We start from the raw sequence: 13,610 nt of genomic DNA on the forward strand, positions 1-13,610 counted from the left end.
CCCTCTCCTCAGAGATCAGACTGTGCTTTTACTAGTGGAATGGGTCTGTGGGATACTGTCACCTGAACTGCACTTTTCCTATCTTTAAAAACAGGGAGATAAGAGATAAAGTTTCATAGGTCTGGAGAGAGCAGCAGTTTGTATTTCAGTCTGTGTCGCATCTGTCTAACTTGTGTATGTTGTCCATAACTCTGCCACAGCTTTGGAGGGAAGTGCTCCAGAGGACTTGGTGTGCTCTTTTTTGTGCATTAGTGTGTAAGAAAGGATAGCTCCAAAATATTTGGAGGCTCTAAGAATCAGTGATGTAGAGATTAGGATAAAAACCCAAGACACCTTTTCCAGATGTGTAAGGAAGGACAGCATGGCACTCATTCTTAAACCTAGCCTATACTTACGTTCCTTGCTAAACTGATGTCTAAGTAAATAGCTTTACTAGTGGAGTAGAGGAGACATGAGTCGGATTACACTTTATCACAAAACTCGATATGAAATCCATACTTTGTTGCCTGGACAGTGCAGTGAGATGGATATCTGTGGTAGTAATATAAGAGGATGTTTGTAGGAGTGCTATATGTCACAGGGCTCCCCTGGATCAAATAGCATTTAAATACATTGTACATGGGCTTTGATCAAGGACCATGGGGCCATGTCTAGCCCATGGAGAACCAGGAGACCTCCTTACAGCCTATCACTGCAGCAGGAAATGTTTTGCTAGGTTATGGTTTTCTATTATTAATACAGGTGTTGTATAATACAGGATCACCCAACAGTACTAGTTAAACCAGGATACTGTGTGGATACACAACTTACTCCTGTTTTCGATTTAGCTGGAGCAGCCCCAGAGTGATGGTTATGCTGCCTTTATGATTCTTTGCCACCTGTGTAAGGACAATACTCAACCTGGCACACAGCCTGCCAGGAGAGCAGTGTTTTTCCGAACAGCAGAAACAACTGAGACTCATGTGATCAGTCTGAATCAGTGTTGCCATTTGTTTCACCTGTCCAGTAGTGCTTTGTTTGTGGTTGGACTAGGTGCTTAAACCCAGGTGATGATTGATTGAGCTATGTCCTCAGGAAAGTCTCAATCTGTGCTTCTGTCTGAAGAGCTGATGTCCCCTCTGTGACCACCCTGTTCCCCATTGCAGAGCTGTGCCATACAAGGCATTTTGTGGCTTTTGTCGTTGTGCCAATGTTTCAAGGCTGCCATTTAAACCCTAAGGTAGAGAGAAACCAATTTTCCTTTTTTTCCTGCCCACAAAAATGGCCTTGTTTGGGACTTGTTTTAGGGCTTGAAATTGTAACTAGTGTTTTCTATAATTAGTGCACTCCTACTGTAATGCCATGAGATACCAGTGTGGCAGCAGGCAGCACCCTGGAACCCTGCCTGGCTTGACAGGGCAATCGTAGCAATGGAATCTCATTAGTGCAAGCTCTGCTTGGGTTAATGAAGACCTGCTAATGAGCAATGTGCTAGGTAGTGTAACCTCATGTCAGTAGAGTAACCAAGCATGATAACGTTTGAAAACTAAGAGGGTTTGAAAACATCTTTTGATATTTTTATTGACAGCCTTGCCTGATCCTCTATCTGTTCCCATTGCTTGAGGAATACAGTTGGCCTGTTTGTAGCTTCTGACTAACAGCTTAACTCCAACTCTAACACAATTTTCTGTGGATCTATGATGTTCTGTCAAGCTGATATCATCATGTAATTAAATATCTAGTTTTGTCATGATACTTTAATTAAATATCAGACCTCCTTACGGAGCTTCAGAAGACAGGAAGCACACAAAGTGGGAGTTGCGCCCTGCAAGTCACCCCGGACTGGGGCTGTGGAGAGGACCCCAGCTCGGGGATTGTCTGTGCGGGGCGGCACAGCCCGGGGTGACGGGAACCGGAGCGGCGGCCGGGCTGGCGGCGGGTCCGGGGCTGCTCCACGCGGGAGGAGATGGCGTGGCCTCCCCCTGAGCTGCGAGGAGAAGTTCGGTGAGAGCTGAGGAAAAACTTTAAATGGGCCATAGCCTGGAGATATTGTACTCTCCCTGGCTGACAGCCTGGGCCTGGAGCGCAGCCAGGGAGGGCGGAATGGGGCCCTGGGGGTCTGCAGATATGAACAAAATAAATAACCCCGCGCAGCACCTCTTGCGCGCCCGAGCGGCCACGCGGAGCCGGCAGCGCCCTCCTCTGCGCGGCCTCCTGAGGGCACCGCGCAGCCACGTCTGCTTTCTATTATTAAAAGAGGGAAATGAGGGGGGGGGGCGGGCAAGGACCCGCAATGTAAACACTCTTACAATTGCTGCGGAAACTGGATATAACCAGGTTATTCAAAGGGAAAAAAAAAAAATAAAGCCGTCTGTACATGCCAAGTTTTCCTTCACATCTGTTAATTGTAAGGGGACGATGAAAAAAAAAAAAGAGAAGAAGAAATCGTGTTTTAGAGCCTAGTTCGGCAAAGGCTGTGAATGTGTACTCTCGAAAAGAGGGTTAAATCTGCTCGTGTTCCATGAAGTCCTCACACATGCCGGTGGCCGTGGAAATACACCGTGTTTTCCTGGGCTGTGCGGCGGGAGCAGCGCCGGCCCGGCCTCCATGGCCTGGGGTTCCACAGCCGAGCGCTGAGGGCGTCCGGCCCACCCTTGGCCGGGAAAGCGTTATTGTTGTATTGTCAGCACTGTGTTGCTATTATCCTGTCAGCAATGTACGGTAAGAAGAAATGAGCCCTGTTTTGAAAAATTTAAAGGACAGAAAATGCCAGTGTTGTTGCTACTATTACATTTTAGGAGTGTATTGTCTTACTATAACATTATTACGTTACTGTTATATCATCCACACCATGACATTTCTGAGTTCAGCACAGTATTTTTAACAACAAATAGTAAATCGTTTATCTCAGAAAATCTTTAGTTGAGTTTAGCATGGAGACACGTTTAAACGTCAAGACAAATCTGGTTTAGGCTCTGCATGCTCACATGTGGGCCTATCTTTGGTGGCCTATCTTAGAGAGCCGCGATCCACTTCTTACTGAAATTCTGATTTCAGTAGGAAAATCTAAAAAGTCAGAATCGTTAGTTCAAACTGCAGTGTTCTGGTTTCTTGACTGTTACTTGAAAATGTCATCCCATTAGAACCACAATGGTGTCAATGCCCATTATTTTGCTGGGAACATTAAAATATTCAGTAGGGTTTGGGGGCAGTTTTGTTTGTTTTGTTGTTGCTTTTTTTCTTTAACACTCTATCACCTGAATCAATCATACATGAAAATCTTGGGTTCAGTTGTATAAGCTGAGTTTCTATGCCTGAAATCTGGGACATCAGCCTTAAAGGTAAATTATTTTTAAAATTCTGTCACTTATAAAGAATCCAGTGCTTCCTATGTTTACAAATAAATAAATAAATCAGCCAGTTCCCATGATTTTCTGTTTGGAAATTGGCTTAATTTTTACTGTTTAGAATTGTTAATACTGAAAATAAATAGAGCAGAGGAAGAAAGCATATTCTGTGCCTGCTCAAATGAACTCTTAAGATATTTTGGTTTTCTAAGTGGTCTTTTAATTTTAAACAACATCCTATTCTTCTACAACGATTCCTTTCATTACGTTGTTTACATGTTTTTCTAAAAGGATTTTTTTTGCTAAACTTTATTTGTCAGTAGAATAATAATTAAAATGTAAATAAATGAATACTCAATAACTGGAAAACCTTGCACACACACACCAAAAATGGTTTAAATAACATCCTGTAAAAAGTAGTCTTTACTGCATTATTGAACTGTTAAAGTTTTAAGATACAAAGCCATTATCAAATTACGACACTATCCTCCTTTCTAACATCTTTAAAGGTACATATTTTATAAGTAAGTTTACATACATATATGACACTTGGAAGCATTTGAACAAGATGCATTAATGTAATCTTTCAATGAGGTTTTGTGCATATTGCCTTGCAGAGTACTTGGGGAGCATGAGTATTTTCGAAGATATCTGTGACATCTGTTCTTAATATTCTAACATCTTTCTTCCGTGTATGTTTGATAGACAACATATTTTTGGCAGTTTTTGTTATTAGGATTGCCAAAATGTTGATATTGAGTGCCTTGGTTTTCCGTGAGTGCAAGCCAGAGTGAGCCTTTTCAGAGGCTCATCTCTGGAACCAAGTTTTTTCTAGAAAGTCATGTGCTTCAACATTCTTTTTAGGTAATCAGAAATAGATTTGTAATAGAATAAGGAAATTATTTCTGTTCAGGAACAGTTGTTCGAATATGTTCTGCTCCGTCATCTTTATTTCTGATCTGTGTATTTTTAAACATAACAGTGTGTTAGAATTCCGTCCAAGTACCAGGCCATGGGATTTTGCTTCTGTAGATCCTTAACTCTCCTAAATGCCCATTGTAAATGCATTGATATGAGTGTATAAATGGCATTTAATTGAGGGATTTTCTGAGACTGAGATGTAACAGTGTTGAGCACTGTGCTGTGCAGTTTTTAGAGCTCTGAGTACAGCATGAAAGGCACAGCCATGAGTTAAGTGCCAGGGCTTCTTATAAAATATGTGAGAAGCCCCCTCTGAAAGATCCGTGTAAGGTCCAGGTCACACCAGAAAGCAGAAAGAGAAACAGTAAGGGGTACTCTGGATTAGCGATCTGACAGGAAATAAGGTTCCTGGGTATTTCTTTTCAGAAGTTAAATGACTTTCATTTCTCTGAAATCACACCATCAAATGATTAGGTGTCTGTAGAATTCAGCTGGGATTAAATCCTCTTATTGCAGAGCCTGTTCCCTTCTGTTTGTTGAATGTCTCAGAAAAATTCATTAGCCAGGGGCCTGCAAACTGCTCTCTACTGGTGTAGGTTTATGTCCTCAGGGAAAGCTGTTACCCAGTTTAGCAAACCTCAGGGAAAGGGAGAACATGGGTTTAAACCTATCTGATGTGTTGAAGAGAAAGATTAGTTTCCAGTTGCTCTTCAAAGCATTATTTTGGTGAAGAAGCAGTATAACTCACCTTTTCCTACTCTAGGAAGACAGACAAGGCTGCAGCTACTTTTTCTGAGGAGGCCAGTGTGAGAAATAGGAATGTATTCTGGATTAGACATGAGTGATGACTACATGAATCCTGCTGGTAAGTGCTGAACTGTATAGTCCTCCCATGTGGCATGTCAGAATGTATGTAGAAGCCAAGCTTTAGGTATGAAGAAAAATTCAAGGTGATAACTGAGGCATAGATCCTTCCATTAGAGAACAGTCAGGAGAGGGTTTCCAATCCTGTCCTGCAGTTTTTAACCTATGTGTGATTTTCAAAGCAGAACCTAAGTGGGAGCTGTGTGTGTATCAGCTTTATCAATTGGACCTACTCACCTAAAAATGTTGGAACTTAGTCCTGTGTCCAAAAATTAGTGATGGAGATATTTTATACAACAGATACATGAGCCAAAGGTCTCCTGTTTACATCTGTTTCAGAATCTGTAGAAAACAACTGTGAAAAGCTCTTGCAGACACTGAAATCCTGGCTCTGTCAAGGTCATGGGGGCATTTCATAACAACTTAGATCAAATCTTGTAATGTGATATTTAATTTTGACTGTGAAGGTTTCACTTATAGAAATATTGTGTTGCTCTATGTTACAAATATTTATTTGCCAAATTAGTTTTTATTTATAATCCTGTAAATTCAATGTAACATCAGTGATGAGAACATTGCCCCAGAAGTGGAGAAACAAGTGCCCACTCAATCATTATCACCCTGACTCACTCCAACTTTATTAGAAGGTTATGTTGTTTCTTCCCCCACGCCCCCCAAACTGCTGTTACCCAAACTGAGATAGACACACCTTTCCTGCTGTAGAATGAAATCCTTAGACATGAGACCTGTAGTAATGGTTATTGTTCTATGGCTCTATGGATGGCTATGAATTCTTTGTTCAGCATGGGGAAAGAACGTGCTTTTTAATGCACAAGGTACCAGCAAAAATTTTTCTTGAATTGCTTGAATAGTGTCACTGCCATGTGTCACTGTGACAACAGACACACACATCAGAAAGTATTTCTGACTTGGTTTTTTTTGTGTACAATTCTCATAGTTGTGATATTTTTATTCCTGCCATAGTTTAGCTAAATGTTTTGTTTCCTATAGGAAACAAATGATACTACATTTTCAATATTACTTTTGGAGCACGGTTTCTTAAATCCAGTGTTTTGTACTATGTGGATTTTGGCTTCAGCTGCCACAATTTGAGGGGTTTATGTGCAGTCAGTATGAGCTAGAAGTGCATCCTGATACACCTGATCCTGTGTGTCAATCTGAGCTTTCAGATTTGCAGCTGTAAGAACAAGTCTGCAGCATTTATGTAAGGGATAAAGCCATCTCCTGAAGGCCCCTTTTATCTCCTCCCTGACGTTTCCTATAATATATCTATTGACTCACTGACCTTAAATGAAGCAAGTGAATATTGATACAAGATAATAAATATGCAAGCAGGCATGAAATGCGTCTGAAAAGCAGAAGAGCAAACAACAAATAAGGGCCAAAGGAGGCTCATCCCTTTGCAAAGATGTGCAATTTGGCTTTCTCTCAGTAGATGTCAGCAGCACTACAAACTTGCCCAGTTCACCGCTTCGAGAGCCCTTCTGTTTACAATTTTTATTAGTTCACAATTTCAGATTTGCAAAGGAATATCCCATCTAAACCAGTGGAAACTATTGCCCTCCAAAGTGGGTTCAGAGACTTCTGTTCATCATCTTAGAATAATATTGTATTCTCAGTAATGCATTTTTTTCACAGAGAACTTAGAAGGGGCTTATTGCTACATTTTTAGAATTTTCTGAACATTTACCTCACATTTGCCCTCCAGGCAAATGTGAAGTAATATAAGATGTCTAATATTTTGCTTCTTTCTGTGAAGTAAATCAAAACCGTGGGAATGTTTTCATATAATTTGATTTACTCCTGTCTCCTACAATACATCTTCAGCTCTGTTCAATTAACTCTCTGCCTGCTATAAGAAAAGGGTGCAATTGTATTTTGACTGAAAGCAATGGCAAGTGTTCTGTTGGATCTGCTGGGAGTTGTCAGCCCCAGAGGAGTTCACAACCACAAAGGAAGGATGTGGAAGGAAGTTTCTTGTGTGTAGAATTTTGTGTGTGTTTGGCAGGGAGAAAAAGGGTTGTTTATTTCAGTGTGTAAGGAACATTCATTTTGCTGCATATTATAAAATAAACAGAAATATTTCAAAATCACCATGTACATGAAATGGGGACAAGAAGATAAACAATCCAGTGTTTATTTGGTTAGAAATGAAGAAACTTCATTATCTTCTGATTCTCACAGGAGGGGTCTTTTCCTTCATCTGATCTCCTGCAGGAATCTTTAAAATTTTTTTGGTTTACTGGGTACTTGTCAAGTGTGGCAGAGTTGTACTTTAGGAAGTTAAGATCATACTCTGAGACAGAATCAGCCCAGAAAGCAGCATTGACCACTTTTCCACATGTCTGTCACCATCTTACTTGCAAGAGCACCAAAATGAGCAGCCCTAAGAATAAGATGCCAGTTCAGCCCCAAGCAGTGCTGGGGACATTTTGTGTGGCATTTTCTTGTCTGTAGGAAAATAGGCTGTGACTGTTTTATCTTGACTGCAGGGCGTGCCTACACATGTTGTAGCCAGCTAGACCTGGCCAACTCCAGGGCCAAATTTCTCTAACCAGAGATGTTTATTTCCACACCTCCACAACCCCTCCCCAAATCTGGAGGGGAATCAGGTGGAATGATTTTAACCTGGTGAAGGGAGATAAAGAGCTGTGCTCCCCAACCTGTGTTGGCTACTGTCAACAACACTGTGCAATTATCACACTCTTGGCAACATTGTAATTTATTTTCCATGCTTCAGAACCTTTTCCATGTCTTCAGAACCTTTTCATTTCCTGTGTCACAAGCAACTTTACTGTGTGTTGCTTTAATCTATAGGTTGGGGGCCGCTAGTATGTTGTACTATTTCTTCTATATTTGTTCCCCAAATTCTTTATCCTTCCCTGTGATCTGTTCCTTTTGGTGTTCTTTCCTTTAATGACCTGTCCCACTTCACAATCATCTGTTCCTGACCTTTTCAAGTGGGCTTTGATCATTTCCTGCTTGTCAGTTTACCCATTCTGTATCAATCCTTTTCTTAACTGCACTTTTTTCATGACTCCACTGGAGTGGGCTGGGAGATGCTCTCTGGCAGACCAGCACTGCCAAAGGAATAATTACTAGTTCTAGGGATGGATCCAAAACACAGGGGAGCCAGCCCCCCACATGAGCCCATTGATGTCTGGATCTCAGCTTGGGTAGATGAAGGAGACAAGGAGAAGCAGTTTGCCAAACTGAACATGAGGTACATGGCTCCAGGGTGATGAGGCAGCAGCAATGCAAAGCAAATTTTCCCTCAAGGCATCTGTTAGCAGCAATTTGGGAACTAAACCAAATGACCCCAGTGTAATGCTGCTCTGCTCTCTCCATTGTTCTGGGGTTCTTTCTTACTTGCATAGCCAGCAGGAGCAAGCTGGTGGCTTTGGCTCTCTCTCTGACTCCTTTGGCTCTCCTTGCTGAATGGATCTGTTTCTGCCTTTGTTGTTCAGCTGTTCAGCAAGTCTCTTTCTTAGGTTTTGGCTTGCTCTACAGGGTATGAAGTAGGGAATGCTGAAGCTGCTGCTTTGCAGACATTAGATTTGGAGGGTCAGTCTTTGCCACTTCAGACTGAAACTGGAAGAAAGAAAAATCGTGTCTAGTGTCTGCATGAATGTTGTGCAAAAATGTCTTCCTAGCCCTTACTGGGGTTACTGTATTGTTAATTATGTTCTGAATTTGCATCCGAGAATATCAGCGGGTCATGAGCTAAACACATACCTGTGGGAAGTTAGGCAAGAATTGTCTCTATGTTACAGGGATTGAAATCAAGGTGCAAAAATAATACGAGTTAGCTCAGAGTTTATACAAAGGCTCAAGCAATTTGGCAGCAGAGTGACAGGAAATCTCCCCATCTTCAGATGGGGATAATAATGACAGAGCCAGAAGTACTAAAAAAAGTGTAGTGCCAAACACTGGGTTAGTTTTCATTGTCTTCATGTAGGTCTCCTAGGAAACTTCTAAGAAACGAACTTTTGCAAAGAGATTGGGCATACAGCGATACTGCTGGGTATTTTGGGATTGTAAATAATTGGTGTTTAAGTCATAGAGTAAAAAAATGAATGTTCCTAACTTCATACATGCTGCAGTATGAAAGAAGAGATGCTGACTTAGTTTAACATCATTCTTGTGACAACTTTTTCAAGTCATGATTGCTTCACTGGTGGACTGGTTTAGTTGAAAAGGGAGGTGGTGACAGGTCTGAGTTTTCATTTAAATATGACTTGACTGGAAGAGCCAGCATAATTTTTTATTAATACTAACAGTGCTGAACATAACATTAAAGCAAGGCTTAACTGTTACACAGTTGTATACCTATTGTGAAAAATAAGACCTTTCTGCATGTGCACAATTTCCTGACACTGATTTTGAGGCCTTATGTGCATCAACAATAATGGACCAATCCAGCCAAAATTCGCTTCCACAGCTGCTGGTCTTAGGAAGTTCCCTGGGCCTCCTGTGCTCTGCAGCTGTGGAGGCTATTCCCTGCTCTGAACCAAAGAATCTCCCCTCTCCTGTGACTGCAAATGCTGAATGAGACATCCTGTAACACCCTGTTCAGAGGGGCAGAGCTGACAGCTGAAGGTCATCCTTGGCATTTTAGTCTTTGTAGATAATGACAGCTGGTGCATAGCCACGAGCAAGGAACCCCTTAGTCCTAAAATAGGGGAAGAGATTTTGGGGGAATTATTATAAAAGCTCATTGCCCAAAGGTCTTAGGGCTGGTTCTGCTCCAGAGAGAGTAGGGAGGAGAGATTTTTAAGTAGCAGTTTAAAGAAAAAGTTATCTGGCATATTAGAGTATTGCAGCATCTTAGGTGAGTGTAAAGGGCCCATTTCTGCACATACAGTAAGAACAAAGCCAGGAGAACTGCTATGTGAAGTGTTTCTTAGAGAGCCACGCAAAGCTTGCCTACTTTCATTCAGCTATAAAACTGTCGGTTGCAATTTTCTCATGAATTCCTTAATTTGCGCCTTTGAAATGTTGAAGCCCACTTACAGTTTTGCAAGTGAAACCTAATGGTTTCAAGTGAGTTTCAATTCGAGCTTTTGACGTTCTTGTTTGAACCTGAAACTCAAAGTGAAATTTAGGAGTCACAAAAGCACACATAGAATATAGACAAATTGCAGGAAAAATTCACAAGAACCTGAGCAAACCAAACTTGCAAAATTTCCCATAACTCAGGCTCTATCTGTTTTTGAAAATTATCTTAGTCTCCTCTTTGTTATGTGGCTGTGGAGGCTCTGAAGGTAGAGAGACTGTGATGGTGGAAGCTGTCAGGAGCAGCACTGTCAAAGAACTGCAGCGTCTTTCCATGGTCAAGTGCTTCCTCACATGGAGACAACAATTCATCCAAATCCAAGTTTGTCTTCAGATTTCATACATGTATTAGAAAGGCAAGAACAGTTTAAGCTCTGTGGATAATGTGTAACTGAAGCTAAAGAGACATGGTTTGAAGCCTGTTTTGAAGCAGGGAAGTTTTAGTAACTGATCTGCCGTAAATGGGCAATTAAAAAGAGCTAGGTGGTGGAAAACCAGATTAATTATGACGTTTTATCTAATTTCCAGCCCTGCAGCACTTTTGGTTGGAAAACAGACAGTAACCATGCTTTGTTATTGCATTAAGTAAATAAAACAAACCCAGAATGCTGTGGTAGCTTCTTGATCTGTAAAATATACAAAGCTGAAACCACCACATGCAAAAATGATCACAAGAAGAGTGAGTGCAAGCTGAAAGGTTGGTGATACTAGCTCTCTGCAATGCACACAGCTAACAGATCTCAGCACTGAGAACTCAGCTGACCTCTGGGGAATTGATAGGAAGTCCTGGCTCTGCTTGAGTCAATGGGAATTTTGCTGTGGACTTCAGGGAACTTCACAGAGTAGTTGTTGTTGGGCAATATATTGTTCCTGACTCTTAAAACCTTGCAAAATCTCATAGTTGGGCAAATAGGCATTTTTAAGTGCTCTGAATCTTCTGTCTAGCACAAATGGGAAATTAAAGGCAACCCATGTTAACTAAATCTGGCTAGGCTCCTGGTAGTGATAGGCTATCTTACCCATGGAAATGAAATACAGAATGTAGAAGTGCTGTAACTGGAAGTGGTCTTGTGTTGTTCATTCTTTTTATTTGTATGTTCTGTCACCTTCCTTTGCCTGTGCTGTCACCTTAACTGCTTCAGTGCACACAGGCTTTGGCAGTACATGGAGGAAGGACTATCTTGTTTCGTCTTTAGGCATTAAGGTTCACATCTTAGCTCCCATGTGGGCCTCAAGTGGTAGTTGTGATAATTGATATTCAGTTATATTACTCAGATAATTTAAAGTCTGTTAAGTAAACTGGTATCTCTGAATGTAACATTAGTAACAGGGAAATGCTGTGTTCAGCAAGCAAATAAGGATTAATTTTAGGGCCCTGTTCCTGAATGTCCTTAGATGTGTGTCACCATCCCTACAGAAGATACAAGAATTTTTCTCTCTTAAGAATATCCTTTTGTCAGCTTTGAATGCGTAGGCTGCCAATATTGTTACAAAAATTTTTATTCTTTTCATTCTGTTTGTTGAGTTCTTCCCGCTAAGTCAGCCAAAAATTTATTTTCACTGTATGTGAAAGGTCTGACTGTTTTCAGTAGATTATGTTTGGGGGAAGGTAAAATTTAATTTATTGACCACTTAAAAGCTGTGCATTCATAACCAAAATGGCTGGGGTTCCTTGTGTCTCCTTCCCTTGTGTCTCTTATCTCTGCAAAGCTTTGGTACAAGGATGAGATCTAGAGTCCTTTGGAGGACTTAAAAATAGAAAAGGAACATACGGTGTTTATTTCATTTAAGTAAGTCTACCTAAATAAATGTACAGATGAAATGGCAAAAGGCTGGCAATAAAATGGCATGAAGGCTGAGGTATGTATTTCTTGTATAGTGTGTTGGTAGGGGCCCTAAAAGAGGTCCCTGTGTTCTTTTACAGCCAAAGCTGTAGGTAAGTCGGAACTTAGGACTAAACTAACAGCATTAGTACCTTCCAGTTATATGTTCCTGTGGTGGGAAGGGCCTTTCTGAGGAAAAAACAACACTTAATTTAACAAGAGTTTGAAAATCACTTCAGCAAAACACAGCATTCTTAAGGTGATGTGCCAGGGTGAATTGACCTTATAAGGTCCATGTAAGGAAATATAATGGTATTATTTCCTAATATTTTTAACTGTAGCTTTTTCCTGTAGAAGCTCCAGAAAGTTTTAACATCTGTAGAGGAAGCAGCTGGGATCTTGGATGTAGGGACAGTTTGCTACACTAGTCAATAGATACCCAAATTAAGATGCCACATCAAGAACCTTTCCCTTCAGGAAAAAACAAACAAAATAAAATGTGAGATTTATTTCTGTAGTGCCTCACCTGGAAAAACTCTCTGATGATTGTATTGTGTTCATAAGTTTGACACAAAATCAGCAGAGTGTTGCTAATGGTGTAGGATTTAGAACATTAATTTAAGACACAAAAGTAAGCAGGAAGAGAACTGATTGCCAAGGGTGTAGGATTTGCTTTGCCAGTGTTGTAACCAGCATGTGAGTGCTCTGTCTGAAGCCTGCAAAGTGGGCACATAATATAGCTACCCACAGACTATGGGTTAAATGCCAGCTGTGGTTGGTTCTTTTTTATTGTTTCCCCCAAGTATAGCTGAATAAGGAAAATTATATTTAAGCTTGTTTTAGTTGGGAATATGACACATAAAAAAATTGCCAGCTTATTTTCCCAGCCTTGCTTTCTGCAAAAGCCCAAATAACTTTAGTTGCCTCATAAATCCACAGTGATTACAGTGTATTTATTTATTATTATCTATGCAGACACAAAATGACCTCAGCAAAGAAGCCAAAACAATTCCTTGATTTTGGGAGAAAAATCATTCAGCCCCCAACTCTCTTCCACCCACAGGCTCCTTCTGAGGGCTGTGACTTTGTCTTGTGCTTCAGCAGGAAACATATTTTTGGCTGAGATTGAACTCTCTGGAGTGTGTGGATCTTACAGGTATGCCATCAAATGGAGTTTGTATTGAACACGAGGTGCTTCGCTTGAATGCTCCCTGTAAAATTACCTTTGTGATTTTCAATATATGACTAGTTAGTTACGTTTTATTATTACACAATTTCAAATAATATAAAATTTAAAGGGATAAAATACTTTCTGAGCTGTGTAAGGGGAGCATGGGACCATGTTTACTTCAGCAGAGAGCTGAGTAAATTGTTGAGAGGCATGATAAAATAAGATTGTACAGCCTTGGAATTCTGTGTGCATTGATGAATGGAATACAGAAATATGTTCCATTAATTTCTAAGGGATATTAACTATGTATTGATGAAAGGGCCTCAGTTCTGTTCAGTGTCATGGATGGTATAATCGGAGATCATTAAATGAATTAGCTGTGTTAGGTATTCCACCCAATCATGTTTTGCAGTGAAAATCCCAGTGTCA

General features: G+C 40.7%; 1 long non-coding RNA gene across 1 annotated transcript in view; it reads left to right on the forward strand.

Moving 5' to 3' along the window:
- The first annotated feature begins 1,399 nt into the window (after window positions 1-1,399).
- The window catches only part of LOC121669891, a 125,536-nt gene continuing 113,325 nt past the window's right edge, over window positions 1,400-13,610 (forward strand). Inside the window, exons 1-2 of the long non-coding RNA XR_006017924.1 lie at window positions 1,400-2,700; window positions 5,011-5,112. This is a non-coding gene — a long non-coding RNA (uncharacterized LOC121669891). The remainder of the gene's footprint in view (window positions 2,701-5,010; window positions 5,113-13,610) is intronic.

The sequence above is a fragment of the Corvus kubaryi genome, unplaced genomic scaffold, assembly GCF_017639235.1.
Source record: "Corvus kubaryi isolate FWS band 111438036 unplaced genomic scaffold, C.kubaryi_AGA036_p1.0 37394, whole genome shotgun sequence".
Classification (NCBI taxonomy): Eukaryota; Metazoa; Chordata; class Aves; order Passeriformes; family Corvidae; genus Corvus; species Corvus kubaryi.